Genomic DNA, 8,109 nt, shown 5'->3' with positions numbered 1-8,109 from the left:
GGAAAATCATTTGGGAGGCCTCTGTAACAATCCGAGTAGAACCACAGAGCCTTGGAGGGGAGAGATTTGAAAGACATTTCAATGGTAGAAGCAACTGGATTTTTCACACTGAGGAAGAGGAGAAACATAAGACGTATTTAACCTGGGTTTGCTGTCTTGATTGAAAAGTGTGGATGATGTTAGCAATTGAACCCTTCACAGGAGAAAGAACACAGTTGGAACAGGTTTGGAGAATTTGGATTGAGGAAAGCAGCTGGGTGAGCTGCAAGTAGTGAAGAGTACTAATGGTGAACTTGGATAGTATTAAAATTAGTCAAGACAATTCTGTGACTATACCAAAAACTATCAAATTGTACAATTTAAGTGGGTAAATTCACATGTTCACATATTTCATTAAGAAACTTGTGACTGGTGCTGGCTTCAGCAGCACATATACTAAAATTGGAATGATACAAAGATTAGCATGGCCCCTGCAGAAGGATGACACACAAATTTGTGAAACATTTCATATTTTAAAATAATCTAAATCTATATAACTATTAAATAAACAATTCTTTTTCTTTTCACTAAAAAGAAAAAAAAGAAACTTGTGACTAGAGAGAAATCAACATTTTTATTTGATTAGGCATATGCACAATGTCACAATAATTTATTTCACTATAATAAAGTGAAATGTTTTATTTGGTTAATTTTTGTAAATGATTTTTGGATGACCATATCAGGGAAACTTAAGAGTGATCCATTTAATCTGATATACTATAACCATATATAAATAGTAAATTATTTGTTAAAAAAATTTTTATGTTGCATAAATTCATCAGAATCCTGAATGTTTTTATATCAGTAATAAAGTATTGGTATGTTTACTGTTATGTGAAGGACTGATATGTCATTTCAAAATCATACAATATATTTATATATACTAGAAGATGATAACAGTAAGTGTTCTATAAAAAATAATATTAATACCAAAAAAATCATTATACTCTTTAAAATAAAGAAAGAAAGAAAAAGTGAAAAAGGCTTATTCAGAGTAATCCTGTTAAAATGCAGGTCAGAGCCTTATGATGCTGTCTTCTGCTTGAAACCCTCCCAAGCCTCCTGTCTTCTTTAGAATAAAATCCAAGGTCCTTCCACAGCCTATATGGCCCCATGCTCCTGAGCTGTCCCCTCTTTACCTGCTTGACCTGCTTTCCTGTTCTCTGTCCCATGACACATGTTCCCATGATGCTGGCTCTCGATCACCCTTAACCATGCCACTCCTGACATAAAACAACAGCTCTTGTGTTGCCCTGTGGCCAGGAAACTCTTAGGCTGGACAGCTACATGGTCAGCTCCCTCACGTCCTTCAAGTCTTCATGGCCTCACCCCTAGCCCTCCAGGTCTTCCTCCACTGCTCTACATCTTCCCAGAGTGCCTAGCCCTTCAAATGACTATATTACTTCGTATTTGGTTCCTTGTCTCTTCCCCACACTTCAATGTTGGTGCCACAGAGGCAAGGATATTTGTTTTGTTTACTCATGTGTCACCAGCACCCAGAAGTGTACTTGGCACATAATAAGTGGCTAATAAGCATTTGTGGGTGAAGGAAAGAATCTATTCCTTTAGGTTTGAGCGATACATATTTATCCATTTATTACTGTAGCAATCACTGAAAAACTGAAAAAAAGTTCCTCGTTAACCTATATTAAGAAGTGCAATATATTTCTAATTAAGATTGCACCTCTTTGAAGTGCTAAGGATCCAGTAGGAATCTTAAGTAATTAAATAATATGTACTCCATAAAGGAAATAAGTATATACAAAATATGTTTTTAGTCCAACCTATTGTTTATTGCTATTAACATCTGCATATGTATCATATATAAAAATAATTTTAGTTAAAAATAATCTTAGTGAGGTCCCTTGACTTATTTTTGGCATGTGTATATATGCTATTTTAAAATATATTTTTAATTTTTCCACTTGCACTTTTTGTGATGCTCAATTATCAATTCTGAGTGCAGAGAATAATTTATCTTTATTTCTTTGTATAATTCTCATAAGTTTTACCAAAGATATTTTTTAAAGGTTGTAATATAAGTTGGTGAATGTTTGGAAGCCCATCAGGACAAGATAGAGGAAGACCGTGTAATAACACTGTTGACATAGTCCCCAGACACCAGTCTGATTTCCTCAGTCATCTTTTTTCAGAACTAACTCTTCATAGAGCTTAGCTCTGATTAAACAAATAAGTAAATAAGTAACTGAAAATCCTTGGCATTTATACTATTTGAAAAAATAAATCTCTCAAAAGATATCAAAAAACAAACAACCGTTCACATTTTAATGAGCTCTATTTCAGAGTGTAAAAGAACATCTGGTTCATTTGGGGACATATATCATAATCTTAAGAATGTGGAGTGGCTAAAGCCCGAGAGAATAAAATTCAGTGGAAAGTACATTCAGCATTATTGGAAGTGTGTTTTATTGCAGAAGAGTAAAGATTTATGACCAAGTCAAGAAGATTAGCAGTGCAGTTTTTTCACTTTCTTTAATAGGTACATTATATTAATAATAGATTTATGAAACATCAGTGAGGCACAGTATAATTTTTAAGTGACATAATAAATAGTGACTAGAACTATTACTAAATCAATTACATTTTATATTCAAAATTCCCTGGTAAATTTACCTATAATTATTTTAGAGGTCTGTGAAAGTTCCCATCTTGCTGACCTAAATTTAATTACTACTTAATGTGCTTTATGCACATATGTTCAAAAATTTTTTAAGTTTTACAAAGATAATTTAATCAGTATGTCATATTCTCCTAGTTTAGTTGAAAGGCATATGAAAATGAAGAGAAATAATAGAGTAGAAGTTCATTGTGCATTCTTTCATATTTTGAATTTAACAGAGTGAAAGTATTTGTTCATTTACAAATCCATTCTTCAAGAATAATTTCTCTGAGTATAAATAAAAGACATTCATAATATTATAAAGATAAAGCTAGTCAGAAAGCTGTGGGATATTTTACTAGTTCATTATGGAAAGCAGAGTTTCTGACAGAATATAATGGAAGAGTATTTCGGGATTTATTATAAATATTCTGACTTCAAATTTTATTGTATCATTCCCTTCTGCATGAATATTAAGAATATGGGTGGAATTCTAGTGTAATTCTCAGAGCCCTGTGGTTGGGTGGGGTCAGAAGCAAGTTTTTCAGAGCCAGGTTTCCCTGGGCATTCTTCCCAGCTGAGCTCTGTAAACACCATCTACACAGGCTCTTATGTCCTCAAGTAGGTCCATTTGCTCTGTTTAGGTAAGTATATAAGACATCTACAGAAGTATGACGTAACTCTTAGGCAAGGTTCCTCCAACAATTCTAAGTTCAAAGAATATTTTCTTATAGGAAGGGTCAAATTATCAAGCCTGAAACTTCCAGAGCAAAAAATGTTAAGCCCCCAAATATAAATATCCCAAGAACAAGGTATTTCTTCCACAACTTTTCTTCCAACTTCTAAGCCTCTGTCTGACAACAGCTTCCCTTCCCAGTTAGCATCTGTCATGGGGGGTCAGTAACTAGGAAAAAATATCTGAGAAGCCAACATGGAAGAACCCTGTGAGTCTAGTTTGGGGGTGCTTTCAGTAGGCTTTTATTGTTCAGATGTATTCTCTTCATTTCAGAGTCTCCTTAAATGTTATTCTTCCTTAGCTTTCTGCTCTATGATCTTTTGGAAGCAGGACCAAGTTTATAGAGTTAGTAGACCTTGTTAGCAGCACCACTGGGTGATAGTGGGCTAGCTATCTTTCCAGAAATGTCACTCCTTTAACCTCTTAATACAGCTGACATTTCACCATCAAAGAAATCTTCACACCTTTGGGTTTCCATAACAGAGAAATACCAATAGAAGGCTAATTGTTTCCCAACTTACAAGTCTGGTGGACACAAGAAATAATTTATATGTTAGAAGACCAAGTTTCCAGGCTTCCCATTGTAGCAAGGCAGAGTACAAGCATCAGTTGGTTCACCTTTTATGAAGTTAACATTAGTATCTTGAGACAATACACATAAAATACATTAAAAATACATTTATATGTGCATTGTAAAGAGGAAGGACTGAAAATGATGTGCCAAGAGGCTAGGACAAATGTTTACTAATTGTGCATTAATAGGGCTCAACTGAGAAAAAATATCATGGGTCACCTCACACTCAAACCAGTTGTAAAGACAGAAATAGGAAAGCATTCTAATTTCTGTAATTTATTCATTTTAAATTTTTATTCCTATCACGCACCAGAGACTGAAACTGCCAGTAAATAACATAGCCCACATCCTGTAAGACAAAGAAACTTTACCAAAAAAACATTACATGCAAGAAGAGAGAGAAAAGTCCTCAAAGAAATGCATGCTAAAGGATCTTTTAGTACCCAACCTGGACCAAACCAAACTACTTTCTAAGCAAAAAAAATGCAGTAGAGAAAAGAGAGTAATATAAATCTCACCTCTCTTCTTAGTCTAAAAGAATGGCATTAAGTAAATATTGTATCATTCAAGACTCTGTCTGTTGGAAATGACAGACACCTAAATCATCCTAAGCCAAAGAGGGGAAGTTCTTAGCTCAGATATCTGCACTGCAGATAAAGTAGAGATGAAGCTGTCTTCAGGGATAATGCATCCAAGTATGTCTCTTTGCTCCCTCCTTCCCTCCCTCCCTTCCTCCCTCCCTTTCTCTCTTCCTTCTTCATTGTCCCACCTTTCCTCCCTCTCTCCCTCTTTTCTTTCCTGTCTCCTTTTCTCCTGACCTTCTTCCTTCTCTCACCCTTCATCATTCCTTTCTTCCCATCAGCTTTATTCTAAGTGCAGTAGAAAAACAAGGCTTCCAGCAGCCCTTTTCTCACATCCCAAAGGCTCTCAATGCAGAAAGAAAAGGTGGCAGAGAAGCCAGCTTCATTTTAATCTTGACAGTGGGAAACTTGTCTTTAGTTACATGCCATCTACATGGCGGGGGAGAGAGTAACATGACCTGCATGGCCTGTATCATATGTCCCTGTTGCCAGGGCCATGGCTGGAGTAAAAGGAAGGCAGAAATGCTTTTGAAGAAAGGGTGGAAAAATAATGTGTTTTCTACAAATGCCTGCCAAGCATCCAAACCTTTACAAAGTTGGCATCTTTCCTTTTAGGTATAGATTTTTGGGTACAATTTTGATATATATAATTGTACATTGTAATATGTGAAGTTTAGTGTGCTTCAATTATACCACCTGGTTAACAACCTGCCGTGATAGATATTAGTTGGGGAAGCAAGTTTTGGTCAGACAGAGGTTGAGATATTAGGGTAAAAGTCATGAAAGAGTTAACTTTGCTTAAATTAACCTGTACACTCACTTAGATCTCCCTAAATGTTATAATGTTTACTAACAGTTTAATAGAAAGGCTGAGGCTTAGTTAGTTAAACTTCTTCCATACCTATGCCATCCTTGACATTGACAATTGCCAGACATGTCCTTTTAAGGAGATGCCTGGGATGATATGCAGAACCAGAGGGTTAATCCAGCTCAGACAAGCTGAGGCTGGACAAAGCTGCCTGGAGGACCCTCTACTGACCTCCTCATGAACTTTCTCATTATGCTCTCAATACAGTATTAAAATCTCCACCCAGGGAAGGAGATTTTCCACCATTTTTAAACATGTGATGTATGTATAGGCATGTTTGCTAACTGTGCAGGCACAGGGATGCCCCCACCTATACATGTGATAAGGAAGCGTACCCTGATGTTTCTGCATGATTTCTGTGAATAAAGATGAATCCAATCCTTTGTTCAAGGATGCCCGGCTCTGAGAGCGATCCCCAGTGTCTTCCTTGCTTTCTGGCTTGCAATAAAGTTCTTTCTTATAAAATCTTCTTGGAGCTGTCTTCTGGCTGCCAACTTACTGAGTAATTGGACCCGGTGTGGTCTGGTAACAATTGCCACACTGCATTTGCTGTGAAGTGAGTTCCTTGATCAGAAGCAATGATGTGTGGAATACCACGATGGTAGATGAGATGTTCTATAAGTCCATGGATGATGGTTTTGACAGTAGCACTGCAAGCAGGGAAGGCAAATCCATATCCAGAGTAATAACTTGTTGATGTGAAAACAAAACACTACCCCTTCCATGTTAGAAGTAGTCCAAAATAATCAACCTGGTACCAGGCAACTGGCTGGTACTCAGTGTTAGTTTCTGCTTCAGATTGGGCACTGAGTAGTGGCTGTAGTCGGGTTGGCCTTGGTGGGTGGAAGTCCACGTTGCTGATCCCAAGCATAACTTCCATCACTGCCACCATGGCCATTATTTTCATGAACCCATTAGGCAATGACGAGAGTGGCTAAGGAATAAAACAAATTGGTATCCATAGAATAAGTCATCCTCTCCACTTGATTCTTAAAATCCTGCTCTGCTGAGATCACCATTTTGTAAACATTCACATGGAACACAAATGGAGTCCCATTCTTTGCTCTTCTGTCGGGTCTATGAACTTCCTCCTCCCGGTGGCCAGCACCTGCATTTCCTTGAGAGCAGCAGCCTCCTTAAATTTTGTGCTCTGGGCACTTCACTTACCCTAGTCCTGGCCCAGCTTCACATCTCCAAGACCAAGAAAATTCTGTTTTAGAACTCCTACTATCTGACTTTTTAGAAATTGAGGAGAAAGGCAAACATGTCTGAAGACTGAAGAGGAATAACGACTGACTACTCCTACCCAAGAACGATTCATTTATGAGTCACTTCACTTCATGTCTATTGTGGGTCAGGCTGGCAGTTGGGACTTTATGCTGAGAAGAGATTAAAGCTTATGGAAAAAGAATGATGACATTAGATTTACAGTATGTGTGGAAGTTTCTTCTCACTGCAGTATGGACCATAGAACAAAGGGAGAGGGGACTGGAAACAAGAGGATACATTCTTCCTAGATGAGCATAAACAAAGTGATTAGTCATTATACATCAATAAAGCTTATAAGAAAAGAAAGTGGTGGTCAGTTCTTCTCAAGCTAGCCTAGCTAGGGGTTGGGAAAGGGATATTATTGGAATGGGACTAAAAGATAAGTTTCAAAGACGAGATGGCAAAGAGTGTTAGAAAAAAATATATAGATAATTAAGAGATGAGAAAAAGGGAAAGGTACATTCCAGGTAAAGAGTGAACAGAATGAGAGATATCTAGTTTAAGAATTATCAGAGCATGTATGGTGGCTGAAAGCATCAGCATGGTTAATATGGCCCAGAACAAGATAATCTAAAGAAAGCTCAGCCCTTAAGGAGGAAATAACTCTTTTCATCTAACCCTGGGAAATTCTAATGCATGAAATGAAGTTCACATACATATAGGTATTCTCTGCTTTTTGAAAGTTTGCTTCTATGAAAGACCTACATTACTTGGTACCTGTGTTCACTAAATGAAAGAAGAAATATGAAGATGATTTTTGCTTTTTCAAAAGAAAGACAAAATGGGAAAATAGTGCTGCGTTACTTTTTCAGGGAGCAAAAGAGGCAGCACTCACCTGTAGCAGCTAGTGTGGCCTGCCAAGCTCCTTCCCTGGGAACCATACTCAGCATTAAGCTGCCAGAGCTTTGAACTGTGGCTGTGAGCATCTGTGCTTTATCTTGATTTAGTCAATGCATCTGTTAGCAAGATGTGTGGTAAGGTAATTGCTTCTTTGCTTTACCCCATTTCAGCTTAGAAAAGGTTTGAAAGGTTTCAAGGGAAAGCTCTACGTTGGGATAACAAGAGAAACCTGTGGTTGGGTACTAACTGTTCCCACAGTTGCTAGTTATTGTCCTCGGGCAATTAATTCAGTTAACTATCTCAGGCCCAAGTTTCTCTTATGCACAATGCTTTGAAGGTTATTTAGAGGACAATGTAAAATCTAATTCCATGCCCTCATGTATGAGTAGTTCACAGTTATTATTTTTAAAATTATTAATAATGGCAACTTTAAGAATTGTATAGTTATGTAAATATGTGACTCTCTCCCCCAAAACTGGTAATTAATGAATCTTACCCTGAAATAGATGCTACTTTGGGCTTACTCTACTTTGGTTTTATTTAAAATATTAGCAATAGCTTCTATGTAAAATAGAATACATT

General features: G+C 37.1%; 1 non-coding gene across 1 annotated transcript; it reads left to right on the top strand.

Moving 5' to 3' along the window:
* Nucleotides 1–411: 411 nt before the first annotated feature.
* On the top strand, nt 412–515 carry LOC150004392 (U6 spliceosomal RNA). The gene has a single exon (XR_016512475.1). It is a non-coding gene; the product is annotated as a U6 spliceosomal RNA (small nuclear RNA).
* The last annotated feature ends 7,594 nt before the right edge of the window (nt 516–8,109 follow it).

This window comes from Furipterus horrens, unplaced genomic scaffold (assembly GCF_987537825.1).
Source record: "Furipterus horrens unplaced genomic scaffold, mFurHor1.1.pri manual_scaffold_7, whole genome shotgun sequence".
Classification (NCBI taxonomy): Eukaryota; Metazoa; Chordata; class Mammalia; order Chiroptera; family Furipteridae; genus Furipterus; species Furipterus horrens.
The sequence above is the reverse complement of the archived record's forward strand: the minus strand, read 5'-3'. Positions and strand labels throughout refer to the sequence as shown.